Source organism: Bubalus bubalis, chromosome 16, assembly GCF_019923935.1.
Source record: "Bubalus bubalis isolate 160015118507 breed Murrah chromosome 16, NDDB_SH_1, whole genome shotgun sequence".
NCBI lineage: Eukaryota > Metazoa > Chordata > Mammalia > Artiodactyla > Bovidae > Bubalus > Bubalus bubalis.
The window spans coordinates 48,425,110-48,441,531 of NC_059172.1; the positions used below are offsets into that span (position 1 = coordinate 48,425,110).

At 41.7% G+C, this 16,422-nt stretch overlaps 1 long non-coding RNA gene across 1 annotated transcript in view; it reads left to right on the top strand.

Annotated features, from left to right (window-relative positions):
- Positions 1-3,092: 3,092 nt before the first annotated feature.
- LOC123329788 overlaps positions 3,093-16,422 on the top strand; it is a 49,497-nt gene continuing 36,167 nt past the window's right edge. Inside the window, exons 1-2 of the long non-coding RNA XR_006545343.1 lie at positions 3,093-3,252; positions 7,412-7,533. This is a non-coding gene — a long non-coding RNA (uncharacterized LOC123329788). The remainder of the gene's footprint in view (positions 3,253-7,411; positions 7,534-16,422) is intronic.

Here is a 16,422-nt window from a genome sequence, read left to right on the forward strand (position 1 = left end):
CTGTATATTGTCACCCTGCTTATTTAACTTATATGCAGAGTACATCATGCAAAATGCTGGGCTGAATGAATCACAAGCTGGAATCAAGATTGCCAGGAGAAATATCAATAACCTCAGATATTCAGAAGATACCACCTTAAAGGAAGAAAGTGAAGAGGAACTGGACAACTTCTTGATAAGGGGGTGAGAGAGGATAATGAAAAAGCTGGCTTAAAACTCAACATTCAAAAAGCAAAGATCATGGCATCCAGTTCCATCACTTCATGGCAAGTAGAAGGGAAAAAAAGTGGAAAAGTGACACATTTTATTTTATTGGGCTCCAAAATCACTGCAGATGGTGACTGCAGCCATGAAATTAAAAGACACTTGCTCCTTGGAAGGAAAATTATGACAAACCTAGATAGCATATTAAAAAGCAGAGACATCACTTTGCTGACAAAGGTCTGTATAGTCAAAGCTATGATTTTTCCAGTAGTCATGTAGGGATGTGAGACTTGAATCATAAAGAAGGCCGAGTGCTGAATAATTGATGCTTTTCAATTGTGCTGGAGAAGACTCCTGAGAGTCCTTTGGACTGCAAGGAGATCAAACCAGTCAATCCTAAAGGACTTCAACGCTGAATATTCACTGAAAGAACTGATGCTGAAGTAGAAGCTCCAATACTTTGGCCACCTGATGTGAAGAGGTAACTCATTGGAAAAGACCCTGAGGCAGGGAAAGATTGAAGGCAAGAGGAGAAGGGAGTGACAAAGAATGAGATGGTTGGATGGCATCACCGACTCAGTGGACATGAGTTTGAGCAAGTTCTGGGAAGTATTGAAGGACAGAGAAGCCTGGTGTGCTGCAGTCCATGGAGTCACAAAGGGTTGGATACAATTTAGTGACTATAAACAACAATAACAACACACTTATTCCAGCTTTGGCCATTGGGAGCTCTTCCAGTTGTCCTCTGTATCCCTTTGATGCTTCCACATCATTGTGTGGTTTTTGGTTTTGGTTTTGCGTTATTAATAGCATTTACTTATTTTCTGGTACATCAAGATGCTCCAGGTTCATAATGTAAGAAACTATTTCTTCTACTTTCTCAGGGAGATTATGGAAAATTGATATCTTTTTTTCCCTTAAATGGTTGTTAGAAATTCATCAGTGAAACAATCTAAGTTTGATGTGTTTACTTTTAGAAGTTTACTATTTATTCTTTTAATTTCTTTATTAGATGTAGGCTTATTAAGATGATTGATTTCTCCTTGTATGAGTTTTGGTAGTTTGTGGTTTCCAAGGAATTAGTCTATTTCATATAAGTTGTCAAATGTGTGCATAGGGTTGTTCATATTAATAGTATTCTTTATTACCCTTTAAATGTCCATGGTGTCAATAGTGATAATTTATCTTTCATTCTGATGTTAGTAATTGTGTCTTCTCTCTTTTATTGGTCATTATATCTAGAAACCTTTCAATTTTATTGATCTTTTGGTTTGTTGATTTCTTTAGGTTGTTTTAAATTTCATTGCTCTCTAGTCTAGTTTGTATTGTTTCCTTTCTTTTACTTGTTTGAGCTTTTTCTTTTTCTCTTATTTCCTATAGTGGAAGCTTAGAATATTAATTTTAGGCCTTCCTTATTTTCTAATACAGATTTAATTCTATAAATTGCATCTCAAGCACTACTCCTACTATATTACACAAATTTGGTTAAGTTGTTTTTTCCTCCTCATTTACTATTGACTCTTGAACTAAACATGTTTGAATTGTCTGTGTCCACTTACATACGGATATTTTTCAATAATAAATACTACAGTACTATACTACTACTTTTACTACAAGTCTATGATTGGTTAAATCCATAGATGCAGAGGAACTGTAGAGATGGAGGGCCATATCTAAAGATGTATAACTGCTGTTCAAGGGTCAATTATAGTTCAAGATATTTTAAATCTTCTCTTGAGACTTCTTCTTTGATCCATATGTTATTCAGAAGTATCTTGTTTAATATCTAAATATTTGGGAATTTGCAAGCTACCTCTCTATTATTGTTGCTGTTTAGTCACTAAGTTGTGTCCAACTCTTTTGCCACCCCATGAACTGTAGCCTGCCAGGCAACCATCTGGGAGATAGTGAAGGCCAGGCTACAGTCCATACATATTAAAGACTGTGGTATCTTGTGGAAGAACCGGTCATTATATTATTATGTAATGCTCCTCCTTTTCTCTGATAATTTTTCTTGCTCTGAAATTGGCTTTGCCTCTAATTTATAGAACTACTCTAGATTTGTTTTGGTCAGTTTTAAACATAGTGTGTGTGTGTATATATATATATATATACACACATATATATATATATATGTATATATATTATTCCTTTACTTTAAACCCTCTGGAGAAGGAAATGGCAACCCACTCAGTCTGGAGAATTCCATGGACAAAAGAGCCTGGTGGGCTATATATAGTCCATGGGGTTACAAAGAGTTGGACAAGGCTAGATACAACTGTGTGAAAGTGAGTTTCACACAGGTTGGGTTCTGTTTTTTTTTTTTTTTTTTTTTAATGTACTCTTAACACTCTCTGTCTTTGAATTCATGTGTTTAGACTATTAATATTTGAAGTGATTATTGATACAGTTGTATTAATGTCCACTGTGTTTGTAATTGTGTCTATTCATTGTACTTTGTTTCCTTTCCCTTGTCTTTTTATGCCTCCACTTATTTTAATTGAGCACTTTGTACAATTTAGTTGTGTCTTCTCTCTTAGTATATCAATTATATTTCTTTAGTTTTTTTTTTTTTTAATGATTTCCCATAACACTTCATATATAGTGTAAGTACTCAATGGAGTATTCCCAATTCCTCCCTCCTGTCTCCTAGGACATTGTTGTCTTACATTTCACTTGTACTTATTCTGTTATCATCCAAAATATTACATTATTACTGTAAACAAGTTATTACCTTTTAGATTAATTAGAATAAGAAAAACAAAATATTTAATTTAATCTTCATTTATTCTTTCTCTGGCATTTTTCCTTTCTTTATGTAGATCCAAATTTATGATCTATATTATTTTTCTTCTCTTTGAAGAACTTTTAACATTTCTTTCAGGGCAGATCTTCTGACACTGAATTCCCTCAGTTTTGATTGGTCTAAGAAAGTCTTCATTTTTCTGTTTTGAGGAATACATTTTCCTGGCTATAAAATTCAAGATTGATGATCTTCCTTTCAACACTCTAAAATATTCCACCCACTTCTTCCTTTCATGGTTTCTGGTAAGATTTGTTAATGTCTAGTTTTATTGCATTGTATTTTTAGAAAACAATGTATAGTTTCAAACGTGAAGAATTTGTTGAGGCTTTACTAGTAGATTAGGAGAAAACTATTTTTGTGAAAATGTGATGAATTTTGGAAAATAATGAGTCTTCTGTTTGTAGTATATATATTTCTCCATTTAGTTTAAGCAACTTTTTCAACTTAATTTTTACTTTGTTCACTTGCTAAGTACTTACACTATAAAAAAAATGAGATTTTTTGAGTCACACTACAATTTTATTAACTTCTCTTCATAATTCTAACAGCTTTTAAAATATTTCAATACTAAGGTATTTAGTAGCTTAAAATGGTAATAATACTTAATTCTAGATTGTATAGTCTAATCAATATTAAGTAACATTCTACTTTCTTTTATCTTTATGTTACATGAATTTTAATTTGAGTTCTAATAGAACTATTTGTGTGTATGTTTCCTTCAGTTCAGTTCAGTCGCTCAGTCATGTCCGACTCTTTGCGACCCTATGAATCGCAGCACGCCAGGCCTCCCTGTCCATCACCAACTCCCAGAGTTCACTCAGACTCACATCCATAGAGTCAGTGATACCATGCAGCCATCTCATCCTCTGTCGTCCCCTTCTCCTCCTGCCCCCAATCCCTCCCAGCATCACAGTCTTTTCCAATGAGTCAACTCTTCACATGAGGTGGCCAAAGTACTGGAGTTTCAGCTTCAGCATCATTCTCTCCAAAGAAATCCCAGGGCTGATCTCCTTCAGAATGGACTGGTTGGATCTCCTTGCAGTCCAAGGGACTCTCAAGAGTCTTCTCCAACACCACAGTTCAAAAGCATCAATTCTTCTGCACTCAGCTTTCTTCACAGTCCAACTCTCACATCCATTAGTACATCTCTATTCCTGAGAACCTTTCTAGATCAATCTAGTTTTAGAACATTACCTATAAATAGTATTTAGATAACTTCATTTCTATTTCTATATATCAATAGAAAAAATTTTCTATTGATTAGATAACTATCCATTCTATTATTCTAATAATGATTATCTGTATTTTTCTTTAAGTATATTGAATTTTTATTTCTCCATGATAGCGAGGCACATGAACATTACATAGCAATTCCTCTATCCCATCCTCACCTGTAAATTCTAGTAGCCATGAAGACAGGGACTGTTCTTTGGTGTCTTCCACAAGGCTTGTCATATAAATAAAGACTTGTAACCCAAAATAAGACAAAATAATATAGCCCCAACCTTCTCCCATTTCTGCTAAACAGAGGCACAACTTTCAACTTTTTAAGCTGGTTTTAAGAAATGTACTCTATAACTTTAAATAGTATGAGTATATGCTATTTGAATTCTTAACAGAATTTAGTCAGTCCTTATTTTAGTCTCTTCTTAACACCATCTACCCAAATCCCATAAGTAGCTACTGATTCTTGAGATTTTACAGTGTTCTATGGTATATTCTCTTGCTGGCAGTTAGGATCCAGCTTTCCTGTCTGCGGTGTCAGTAACACTCATCCATCTACTTCCTTAAGCTTCCCAAATTTCATTGCTATTATTTTTATCATTATTTTTCTATGTCATTTTAAACTTTTTATTTTTAAACATTATTTGACTCTCATTTTAGTGAGATTTCAAGAGGAAATAAAACTAAAGGCGAGTGTTCAATCTGCCATTTTTTAAAAAATCAGAAATCTTGAGCTTTTTAATTTTTGTTTTCTACTGCTGGAAATTCAAACATGTTGCCAGAATATACTTTATTATTTTTTTTTCCCAACAATTTTTTTTATTTTATTTTTAAACTTTACATAATTGTATTAGTTTTGCCAAATATCAAAATGAATCCGCCACAGGTATACATGTGTTAGAGCATATCTCCTTTTATCATTTTTACCAGGGTGTTCAATCACGGATTTGGTTCTACAGGTCTAAATTTGACCTTACATGTATACACAGGTATACATGTGTTAGAGCATATCTCCTTTTATCATTTCTACCAGGGTGTTCAATCATGGATTTGGTTCTACAGGTCTAAATTTGACCTGCTGCTGCTGCTGCTAAGTCGCCTCAGTCGTGTCTGACTCTGTGTGACCCCATAGACGGCAGCCCACCAGGCTTCCCCGTCCCTGGGATTCTCCAGGCAAGAACACTGGAGTGGGTTGCCATTTTCCTTTTCCAATGCATGAAAGTGAAAAGTGAAAGTGAAGTCGCTCAGTCGCGTCCGACTCTTCATGACCCCATGGACTACAGCCAACCAGGCTCCTCCATCCATGGGATTTTCCAGGCAAGAGTACTGGAGTGGAGTGCCATCGCCTTCTCCACCTTAGTGTGAGGAAGTCATCTATTGTTTCTTTGATCATCCATCTGCTTTGTTTCACTTTCTGGAATCCTTTTATAAATGATGTCTTAGTCCAGTTGGACTGCTATAACAAAATACTATTGACTAAGTAGCTTATAAACAACAGAAACCTATTTCTCACAGTTCTGGAGGCCCAAACTCCAAAATTAGAACTTTTCCCTGCTTTGTTCAGTTTTCTTCCACTAGTTATTTAAAAATACAGTAATAAAACCTGACCTGGGAAGTAGAACAAAAGAGACAACAGCATCTCCCAGCAAAAAGTTGAGGTTAAAACCATATTTGGAAATATCTTTCTGCTTATTTTCATTGAATGTTTCTCTCCAGCAGCATAGTTTGGGATAATATTCTCAATTATAGTCTAAGGATATGAGACATCCTGATGTGTGACTGGGAGAAGGAATTTGAGCTCTAGGGACCAAGAAATATGTCCCTACGTGAGATGGGGCTCACAGGAAAGGTCTCCTGAATCTACAGAGATTTCTTTTGGTCTTCACCTTGTCTTTTCTTCAACACTTCCGAAATAATCCACAGTGTTAGCAGTTTTAGCTCTTAGGCCTAGAGAGGACTTTGGTTCAATTTTCATTATAAGTCATTCCCATCCCTGGGGAATGTTTTCTGACAATCCTCATTAAACTTGCTATTTACAGATCAGGTGGTAGAGAAATGATTACACATATTTAAAAACCCCCAAATGAAGATTGTCAAATTATTCCTGGAGCTGGAGGAGGAGAAAAGTTGAGAAGAAAAAGAAGGATGGAAAGAATAAAAGGAAGGAGGGAAAGATGGTGGCATCACCGACTTGATGGACATGAGTTTGAGTAAGCTCCGGGAGTTGGTGATGGACAGGGAAGCCTGGCGTGCTGCAGTCCATGGGGTCGCAAAGAATCAGACACGACTGAGTGACTGAACTGAAGAATAGTGAGATATTTCCTAACCTGATTCATCACTTTCTACAAATCAGTTAAGAAAGCCCCAGAAAGTTGAAGATCAAGTCTGTGGTTTGAGTTCTAATCTCAGGGACCAACAAATCTGGAGTCTCCAGCTTGCCTCCTTATCTGCCCCCTTATTTCCTTCCACTTTTTTTTTTTTTTTTTTTTTTTGAGGGCTTGCAGAGATAGAGTATTAAATGGACTTACCCTTGGGAAGTCTCACTGGCTCTTGTTCAAATAAAGTTTAAGGATATGGAGTGGTTCAAGGTTCATGTTTCCAGCAATGAAGGAAGTGTTTGAATCTCAATTTTACCACTTCAGTCATGTCACTTGGCGGCTGCGATCCTGAATAATTTCTATCATTTTCAATACTAATCCACAGGAGTCACTTCCTATTCTTTCAGGAAGAGGCAAGAAGGAGAATCAAAGGGAAGCTTATCTGTTTCTTTTGCAGTCTAGCTTAGCTCAGGCACAAGGAACCCACCCCCCAGCTGAGCTAGGCATGCCCATGGCTGTAGGAATTAGCCACTCTGCATTCTGCTTTCTTACTCCTGCTCTGCCCTTGCTTTGGTCACTGATTCTCCCTGTTCAAAATCCAGCCCCTGCACCTCTGGACCTAAACCCAGCACTGCAAAGTTTGCACCTGTGGGCCTCTCCCTTTGACTATCAGAGTCTTCCCTCTGAGGGAGTCCTTTGCACACAGTCCTTACCACTAGAGACAGAGGCAGAGCTGGCAGAGAGCGGAGAAGGCAAGCACTCCCTTGAGCAGTTTCTTCAAAGGCAGAACCTTTTCAGACCTTGTGACATATATGAAAGATGGTAAAAGTCTACATCCCTTTCCTCCCCTGCCCATCAGGTCAGGATGGGAAGATGTGCCTGGGCTTCCACAGTGCCTCTGTGAAAGAAAAACTGAGACAAAAAAGAAAAACTGAGACGTTTCCTCCAAGACATTCCTGCTCTCAGAAGGGGAAGGAGAGGGTAAGAGGACACTCCTGCTGCTGTGGGTACAAAACAGAGTCTTGATGCCATCCCCTCCCCCCAGGGAGAGTACAGCTCTAAGAGGCACCCTCACACCTGCCTGCATTTTAATTAGTATCATCCCACCATCTATCAACAGCAAGTCAACATGCTTCACACCAGGGGAGAAAAACAATCCTCGCCTTGTCAGCCCTGCTTCTCCAGGAGCAGCTGAGGGTCTCAACCCCCCTGACTCTCTGCCACTTCCTTTTCCCTGGGGGCTGTTGACAGTGTGCGGTGCAGCTTGCCATGGAGAAGGCTTTGGCATCAGAAGGTGGCAGCATGGGAACATGGCAGAATGGGCTGGGCTAGCTATTAGTCAGGCACAGGCACTCAGCACCAAGCCTGTGCTCATCCACCCTGTGTACAATCCTTAGAGCAATGCTATGTGAAAGGCATGTCTGTGCTGTGCTGTGTTTAATCACTCAGTCATGTCCAACTCTGCGACCCCACAGACTGTAGCCCGCCAGACTCCTCTGTCCATGGGGATTCTCCAGGCAAGAATACTGGACTGGGTTGCCATGCCCTCCTCCAGGGAGGATTCTCCTCCTGGGTTGATGCCATGCCCTCCTTCTGGGTTGATTGCCAACCCAGGAATCAAACTGGGGTCTCCTGCATTGCAGGTGGATTCTTTACCAGCTGAGCTACCAGGGAAGCCTGATGAGCATGTCTATCCCCTTCTTAATAATAGAGGCACTGGGGTTTGGAGACATGCGGGGACTGCTCCTCACTGGTCACACTGCTAATCTGAATGCACACCTGACCCGTGGATCCCTCAGGGTCTTTCTGTCTCATTTCCCCTTGACCCCCAGACAGCAGTCGGGACAGGGATTGGCCTTGAGTGTTCTCAGATCTGCAAAGCTGGTGGTAGCAGGGCCTTGCCTCACTGCCCTGGCTCCCTCACCCTCATCCATCACAGCCTACTGGATTTTAGAATATTATCCCAGATGATCAATGCCTTTTTCTGAGATGTGAGACAACTTTCCTGACTTTAGCAGTGAGGTGAGAGGAGCTCTGTCCATTAGATAGAAACAGGAGGTAAAAATATGCAAGACTGCAAGGTTATAATGTGGAAGCCCCATAATGTGTATGTGAACATGTGCACACTCATGGGAGTATGAGTCAGAGCAGTATATGATTGTGACAAGTGTGTTTTTGGTGTGTCTACAGGTGTAAGGAGAACAGCAGGCACTGTGTGTCTACCATTCTAGACTGTAGACAACATTATGCAGTAGTATGGCCCAGAACCACCTGGGCTGCCCTGAGTTTACCAAACCTCTCTGAGCCTCACTTCCCTCATTTATAAAGAGGTAGTGAGATGATTCAGTGGTGCCATGGATGGAAATCTCAGTATGGTACTTGAAAGTGAAAGTGTTAGTTGCTGAGTTGTGTCCAACTCTTGTGACCCCATGGACTGTAACCCCCCAGGCTCTTCTGTCCATGGAATTCTCTAGGTAAGAAACTGAAGCCATTTCCTTCTTCAGGGGATCTTCTGGACCCAAGCATTGAACCTGGGTGTCCCACACTATAGGGAGATTCTTTACCATCTGAGCCACCAGGGTACTTGGCACTCAATAAATTGTAGGTAGTAACTAGTGCTAAATCCCACTTGTTAGCCTAGCGTCCGTCTCTTCCAAGAAGATAAAAAAAAGGTACGTGCATACTCAGTTGTGTCCAGCTCCTTGCGACCCCTTAGACTGTAGCCTGCCAGGCTCTTCTGTCCATGGAGATTCTCCAGGCAAGAATATTGGAGTGGGTTGCCATTTCCTCCTCCAGGGGATCTTCCCCACCCAGGGACTGAACCTGTGTCTCCTGCATTGGCAGGCGGATTCTTTGCCACTGAGCCACCTGGGAATCCCAGAAAAAATAGAAAGACTTTGTCAAATGTTTTGCTGTAATCAAGACTTTATGTGCTCTCCTATATTTCCACAGTCTACTGGCCTAGGAAGCAGAGAGAAGAGAGTCTGGTCCTTTGTAGCTAATCATCAGGGAGCCCATTCTCAGTCTCGGAAATCACTACCTCCCTAAGTTGCCCACGGAGACTATGCCTTTAACAATACTGCCCCATGTGAAATGCTTCCACTGCCTCTAAGAAAGACCCTCACTGTTCCTTCCTCTTCATGAGAATAAGAGAGATGTCCTTTCCTGGGTCAACCTTCCTCTCCTGCTCTTCCTAGTGAAACCCTAGATTCTGGAAAAATCTCCATCTGCCTTTAAAGCTGGCTTCTATCATCCTTATTAAGGAAAATCCCACTCAGCTGGGTCCTCAGCTACTTAGTAACAATTGTCCAATTTTCAGCCTCGCTTCCTTTTATCACAGAATTGCCTGAGCAGGTGTCCTCCGCGCCTCCTCTGCTCCTCGCAGGATAATGCCTTCCTTTGTGCTCAGCCTGGCAGGAGTGGCTGTCATGGGGATGATGCTGCTGAGGACTCTAGGGACTGAGTCTTTGCCAGCCCAGGATTTCTCTCCTGGGTGGTGTTGATGAAGAAGCTGGGCCTTTCCCAAGGATATAAGCCAAAGAAGCAGGTCTAAGTGTTGTTGTTTAGTCGCTAATTCATGTCTAACTCTTTTGTGACCCCATGGACTTTAGCCCACCAGGCTCCTCTGTCCATGGGATTTCCCAGGCAAGAATACTGGAGTGGGTTGCCATTTCCTTCTCCAGGGGATATTCCTGGCCCAGTGATCAAACCATATCTCATGCATTGGCAGGTGGACTTTTTACCACTAAGTCACCAGGGATGTCCTATAAGGCCTACGTGTGGTCCCCCCAAAAGGCAGAAGTTGGAAAGAACAATGGGGAACTCAAGAGTCAGAGAGAGGGATCTCACTTTCTCCTGCAGAACATCTCAATATTTCCTGACCTGAATAAAGTTGGCCTTCCGGAATCCCAGAACCTTCAAAGATTATTAGATCTTAACTCCTATTGCCCCATTACCTTTGTAGAGAGAATTCTGGTTTCCCAAATTCTATAATGCCCTCTCTCCTCTTTCTTTTTTCTTTCCTGGATCCTCTTTGATCTAGCTCCCTTGGAATAAAAGAGAACTTCTTAGTTCAGGTGAATAAAAAAATGCTTCCTAGAGTAGGAAGGTTATCACAATGGCCCTTTGACAGTGCCAGAGCCCAGGATGTGAAAAGACAGGAAATGTCCAGATGGTCCAAAATATGGAGTACAACAGAGGCAGGAGTGAAAGTGGTAAAGATGATGGGAACAAGAGTAAAACACTTTATCGTTCCACTTTTTCCTCAACCCAGAGATCTTTCTGGTGCAAGTCATGGTGCTGGGGATGAAGAAAGGAGTGGGGCTGGAGCACTGTCAGGGAAGTACAGACAATGGTGGTCAAAAAAGTGGTGCTAGGGATTGGGCTGATGAAAGCGGTGGTGATATTAGTGTTGCTGAGGGTGGTAGGGATGGTTAGAGCCATCCTCTGGAATATTCTCCCAATTCCATGTCAAATCAAGCCCTACATCTCATAACACATAGTGGGAAGGAATCTGGATTTAGGACTCAGAATTCCTACTACTCTTTTAAACATATAAATCTTACTTTTTTGGTTCTCAATTTGCTTACCTATAAAATATAGAGATCGAAAGAGGTAATTCAAATAGCCCTGCTTCTTCAATAATAGGATTTCAGAATTTCTGTTTTCTCAAAAACATACTAGGCCACAAATCTGCTGATCTGTGTTCTGAGAACATTTGATGCTTCAACTGTTCCTTTGGTCATTCATAGGCAGCTGTGCTGATAGCAGTGTCTTGGTCCTAGGCCTTGGATTCCCATATGGCAAAGGCCATTTGTTTCATGCATGGAACAAATCTCACATACCATAGATGTTCAGTACATGTCTGATCTTCCTTGGGGATAAAGAATCAACCAACAGTTACTGAACACTTCCTGCATTACACGTCTTCACCTAGGTCCTAGGGATAAAGAGAATTAAAGGCATGTTTTCTGACTATGAGGCCCCCTGAGTAGAGGCAGAAGACATGTAAAGCATAAAGTGCAGTTTTAGTAAAGTCAATTTTATAACACACAGATGAACAAAGTAAAATGGGTGCCAGTGAAGGGTTTTAGGCAGGAGAACCATACGTTCCCAGCCTTTTCAGAAATGTCCTCTGAAGGCAGGATAGAGAGCAGACTGAGATCCAGTAAGAGAAAGGGAAGCTAGAATATGTAATAGGAAGAGCTCATTAGTCCAGGCTCTTTCTTGAGATCTGGCTGAGGGGACAGAGAGCAAAGATTAGGGGGACTCAGGAGAAGGAATCTATAAAATTTGACAACTTATTGGATCTAGAGAGTGAGGGGTAGGAGGGAATTTGGAATGGGTCTAAAATTTTGCTAGGGTGAGAATTCCTAATAGAAGGTATGGGAAGGAGGGTTGATGATCATGGGATTAGATGAGACCATTTCTCTGCAACTTTGATCTCAGTGTGGTGCAAATGTATATGTAGTAGCTATTTGGTGTGTCAACTTCTATTTCATCTTATCTTTTCCTTTCCCACATCTCAGCAGCGCTAAAGGTTCTACCAACATGCAAAAGCCCAGAACAGGCTGGAAGGAGAGAACAGAAGGGGGCCTCATGGATCCAAGAAGTCATTGGTTTTATTTCTCAGTGACCAAATGCCTCTGTCCCAATGAGCCCCGTAACTAATCTGCTTTCAAAGGCCCAGTAGAGGTCTGAGTTTGATGCAGTTGAGTAGTGGGCTTCACTTTTTTGGTTTTTTCTTTTTTTTTTTTTTTCGGACTAAAAGCAGTTTCCATTTTATGCCTTTTGTCTCTTCATCCAAGCAAATGCCGATGGGATCTGGCAACCTGAGTTCAATAGCCAGTCCTTTTGGTCTTTCAAAGGCTATGAATGTAATAAGAGCACTCAACCCTTCTGAAGATATGCAAATCTGTGCATTTAAAAGATTTACATTCATCCTTCACAGGCCCTGAAATATAAATATGAAATACCCAGAACCTTGTCACTTCAGTAATAATTAAGCTGATGGCCTATTATGTTCGATTGCAAATCAATATAGTATCTTTTGGTGCCACTTGAGTTCTTGAGGGTTGGCGTGGGGCCAGCTCCAGTTATACAATTGAATTGCTGCAGCTGCCTGGGAAACTTCGCTGTCGTTCCCATTCAGGAAGAATAGGCGGGTAACAATGGTGACCAGCCTCCCTGCAGTAATTGTGTACGAGGACACATTTCCAATGGGGTTTTTGTTCAGCAGGTGCTGTTATTTTAGTTTAATTTGAATTCTGAAATATGGAGGAGAGAAGGAGACTAATCTTAACAGCAACTAACCTACAGCTGTTCGAAAGAGGCCAGCAAACAGCATATGTTGCTTAGATGGAAATCATAATTGCTCATTCTCCCTGGGCTGTTGGCCCACCAACGTGGAGCCTCTGAAATTAGCCGGCATTTTTCCGGCATTTTCCTCAGTGGCGAGGCCTCTGCAGAGCTTGGGAAGAGCTATTCTAGAGTGGCTCGCACCCAGGAGGCTTTTGCAGCTTCTGCATCTCCTCCTTCCTTCTTTCTCCTTCTTGGTCAGCTGAGGTGAGTTCTAAGAGCAACACAAAACGCATCCCGGGTTGGCTTCCTCATTTGAGGCTGCCATGGGAGGCTTGAGGACATGGCCCCTGAAGAAGGCAGGTGGTTACGCTTGAGCCAGATTCCCGGGAGGGCAGGGACTCACATCGCTCTGCCTCCGAGGGAGTCGGACATGGTGGAGACACTCATTGGAATAAGAAACAACATCTACATGGTGTGCTCCCATCCACAGCACACTTTCACACGCTTTGTATTTTTATTTGTATCCTCACCACACTCCCTGGAAGGAGATGACACTATTGCCCTTTTATAAAGAGGGAAGCTGAAGGGCAGGGACAGATCCAAGTAAAAATGGCTGGGACTGGGACATAAATCTTGAACCTTAAAATTCCATGTCCTTTTCCTACCCCAGCTGCCTCTCTTTTACCTCTAGTGACTTCCTTTGGCTCCCTGGTGGGTAAGAAGTTCTGAGAGATGTGCTTCCTCTTGATTTCCTCTAAATCTAGAGACATGAACACAAGTCAAGACCAGATTCCACGTGGGTCCGTATTGGGAACTGAAGTTTAGGTGCTGAGCATAAGAAAGGTCAGAGGTATGCCCTAATAAATGCCAAGGCCTCTTCTCTTTTTCCCTGTCCTTCCCTCCTTCTCTTCCTTCTTCCTTCTCTCTTTCTTTTCTTCTGCTCTTCCCCCCCTCCTCCCTTCTCACTTCTCTTCCCTCCTAATCTCCTTCTTTCTCCTCCACCCCTTTCCTTCCCCCCTTCCTTCCACATTTACTGAGCTCCTACTCTAAGGCAGGTAATGAACTAGGCACCATAGGGGATGCAACGATAAACAAAACATATTCCTAGCTGTCAACAATTTAGTCCAGAAGTGATTGAAACCCTACAAAATAGTAAGAGTTTGATTGCTGCCCTAAGAGTGGGATGCATGAAGTGCTGGGGTTCTGGAAAGAGAGGAATTTTTCACAGGGGATGTGACCTTTGAGATACTAGATCACGGAGGATACACAGAAAGCTTGCAGGTGGACAGAAGGGATCGGGGATTCCAGACAAGATGTGGGTCACTGATTTCATCCTATCATGGGCATATTGTTAGTAGGGTATGAGGGGGTTAAGAGCTTAGAGAGTGAACTGACCTAGCAGGGTTGCCTTACAGCATCAGTTTCAGGGCTAGCAGTGTTGGGATGAAGAGTGAGTGGAAGCCATGACCTGAAGAGGGCAGGGAGGTGCCAGCAAGGATCTGCCAGGTGTCTGTTGTCAATATCTCTCCTGGTCTGAGAGGTTGGGACTCTGCTAGCTTATCCTGTGTGTGGTTGGAGCAATGCTTCCACTCAGATACTGCTGCATCAGAAGTGTGGGTGGTTCCCCAAGCTCAGGAACCTGGGATTCGCTGTGGGTCTCTGCTCTCTGTCAGCAATCCTTTCACCTTCCTTTTTTGGAGGTCAGAGACTGTCACTTCCTCAGCCTAACCTTTTATGCTCACTTCCTCTTTGCTCTGGAATGTTCCTGGCTGGGAGGTGCACTGTGATCCCTGAATCCATACCAGCTTCAGGCTCAGCTCCCAACATTTGCATATCTCATGGACTTGCCCCCTGCATTCTATACTTGAGACAAATCTCATGGTCAGGAGCATGGCTTTGGACTCATCTAGCTCTGGGTGCTAGAGAGGAATCTAGAGAGGAAGTAGAAGATGGTGTTGAAGGGCAGGGGCTTTCACATATTGCCTGGACCCGCAGTTTGATTTTGTCACTTGTAGCTATGTAACTATCACTTAATTATTTCATCTGAAAATAGAAGAACATAATCTCTAATGGATCAGGTTATTGTGATGTTTAAATTTATAAATTTAATATATTAACACAGGGCTTGGAACTAACAGCCAATGAGTTTTAGTGGTTAGCAGTGATTCTTCCCTGGTGGCTCAGAGGGTAAAGCGTCTGTCTGCAATGTGGGAGACCTGGGTTAGATCCCTGGGTTGGGAAGATCCCCTGGAGAAGGAAATGGCAACCCACCCCAGTATTCTTGCTGGAGAATCCCATGGACAGAGAAGTCTGGTAGTCTACAGTCCATGGGGTCGCAAAGAGTTGGACATGACTGAGCGACTTCACTCACTCACTCAGTGACATAGAAGTGGTAGTAGCTGTAGGAAAGTAGCAATGGTAGTGGCAGTAATCGTGGTGGTAATGGTAGTTCTATAGTAATAGTGGTGGTAATGGTAGTTCTATAGTAATAGAGGTGGTAATGGTGGTTCTATAGTAATAGTGGTGGTAATGGTAGTTCTATAGTAATAGAGGTGGTAATGGTGGTAATAGTGCAGCAAGAGTAGTAGTAATGGTAGTAATGTTGTTGTTATTCAGTTGCTAAGCCATATCTGACTCTTTGTGACCCTATGTACTGCAACACACCAGGTTTCCCTATCCTTCACTATCTCCTGGAGTTTGCTCAAACTCATGCCCATTGAGTCAGTGATTCCATCCAAATATCTCATCCTCTGTCACCCCCTTCTCCTCTTCCTCAGTCTTTCCCAGCATCAGGGTCTTTTCCAGTGAGTTGACTCTTCACATCAGGTATCCAAAGTATTGGAGCTTCAGCTTCAGCTTTTCATTCCTTCCAATGAATATTCAGAGTTGATTTCCTTTAGGATTGACTGTTTGATCTCCTTGCCATGCAAGGGACTGTCAGGAGTCTTCTCCAGAACAATTCAAAAGCATCAGTTCTTCTGTGCTCAGCCTTCTTTATGGCCCAACTGTCACATCCCTACATGACTGCTGGGAAAACCATAGCTTTGACGATATGGATGTTTGTTGGCAAAGTAATGTCTCTGCTTTTTAATATGCTGTCTAGGTTTGTCATAGCTTTCCTTCCAAGGAGCAAGCATCTTTTAATTTCATGGCTGCAGTTACCATCTGCAGTGATTTTGAGGCCCAAGAAATTAAAATCTGTCTGTTTCCAGTTTTCCCTCTTCCATTTGCCATGAAGTGATGTGACCAGTTACCATGATCTTAGTTTTTTGAATGTTGAGTTTTAAGCCAGCATATTCACTCTGCTCTTTCTCCCTCATCAAGAGGCTCTTTAGTTCCTCTTCACTTTCTGCCATTAGGGTAGTATCATCTGCATATCTGAGTTTGTTGATATTTCTCCCAGCAATCTTGAGTCCAGCTTGTGAGTTGTCCAGCCCAGCATTTTGTATAATGTACTCTGTATATAAGTTATATAAACAGGGTAACAAACAAGTCTTGACACACTTGAGTACTTGATGCACTCATTTCCTAATTTTGAACTAGGAATATGGTAGTAATAGTAGTGCTAAC